Below are 1,827 nucleotides of genomic sequence, written 5' to 3'. Positions count from 1 at the left end.
ATCCAAATGATGATGTAGCTAGTTTTGACAGTGCAGCTACAGTTTGACTGACATTGTGAAATCTCCAATTAGAATAAAGTGTGGTTGTTTCCCCCCACACACTACATGCAGTTGAGAGGTCTATAGTTGGCTGAGAATAAACATTCACCAAAACGACTGCTCATAGCGCATATTTTCAAGCAACAAACGTTGAAAATATAAGACAGTGCTCTATTTTTCCCCTTGCCTTTCCGTACCTGAGATAACAGTCCACAATTCACTATCAGCTCTGACACCCAGGATCACCCTCCTGCTCAGGTTAGACATTCTCTGTCCGATGATGGCTTGCAGACCTTCTGACCTTATGGTACCTACCACAACTATCAGCCCAGTGTCTGTCCTTCTGGTACCTACCCCAACTGTCAGCCCAGTGTCTGACCTTCTGGTACCTACCCCAACTGTCTGCCCAGTGTCTGACCTTCTGGTACCTACCCCAACTATCAGCCCAGTGTCTGACCTTAGCTTCTCTGAGGGTCTTCTCTCCCTGAAGATGGTCCGCTTTAACCTTTGAGGGAGAACGCCACCCTGGAGTATCCAGAGTATCCATTAATCCCTTTGATATTCTAGTTAGGCCAATGTTAACTTCCACTCTGCCTGTGCCAATGAATGCTTTTCTAATAAAGCTTTCTTACAGTTAAACATGTGGTGTCAGTTTGTGTTAGAATAGAACAATATAGAACCCATTTAACAATAATAGAACACATTTGTCTTCATTGGATTTGTTGAATCAAATGTTTTTGTATGTGACAGGTTGATGCTGAATATATTACAACAGAAAGTAACATTTAAATCCCACTCAGAAGTTCCTCTACTTTGTTTATGACTGGACTATGAGGTACAGTTAGTAGCATGTGCCAGATCTTTGTACTGACCAAGGAGAGATATTGAGAAGGAGTGAGTGCTGACTGGACTAAGAAAAGTTCCAATTCAAATTCTTATTAACCTGGAGGAGGCACATCTGACACACCATTGTCTCACATTTCCCCACAACAATTTGAACTACAGTATTTAAAATGAGTTCCGTGTATTTGAAACCTATCCCTGCTGTAACAACACATTATATCCCACAGGGGGCACTAAAGGTATGGACAGGAGGTTGAGGTTGGAAAGCAGAGAGGAGCAGAGTGCAGTTCACACATACTATCAGAACACTTTGTACCTTGAACACCATCTGAACTTCCTCACATCCTCAATTATTTAAATTGAAGAAAATCTAAGACCCGCTCTGACATGGTCATGTTCAGGCTGATATGGTTTCAAATGACAATTACAGTAAAGGTAGCAGGAGGAAATTATGCTCTTACGAATGAAGGACTTCAATTGGTTGTAAGGACAGTACGTTAATAGATGATGATCCCTTGGGTTTTCACAGTCCATCATGATAAATACTTTTTTTGGCAACTTACGTATTGTTGTCTGAGGTCCAATATGAAACATATTTGCTCCACCAAAGCTCTGAGGTTATGAGCATTATCGAGGCAGCGCTCAAGTTTAAAACCTCTCCCTCAACGTGAGTAAGACAAAGGAGCTGATCGTTGACTACAGGAAAGGGAGGGCCGAACAGGTCCCCATTAACATCGATGGGTCTGTAGTGGAGCGGGTCAAGAGTTTCAAGTTCCTTGGTGTCCACATCACCAAAAAAACTATCATGGTCCAAACACACCAAGACAGTCGTGGAGAGGGCACAACAACACCTTTTCCCCCTCAGGAGACTGAAAAGATTTGGCATGGGTCCCCAGATCCTCAAAAAGCTCTATAGCTGGACCATCGAGAGCATCCTGACTGGTT

The sequence above is a fragment of the Oncorhynchus clarkii genome, chromosome 2 (assembly GCF_045791955.1).
Source record: "Oncorhynchus clarkii lewisi isolate Uvic-CL-2024 chromosome 2, UVic_Ocla_1.0, whole genome shotgun sequence".
NCBI classification, from domain to species: Eukaryota; Metazoa; Chordata; class Actinopteri; order Salmoniformes; family Salmonidae; genus Oncorhynchus; species Oncorhynchus clarkii.
Note: the sequence above shows the minus strand (reverse complement) of the source record.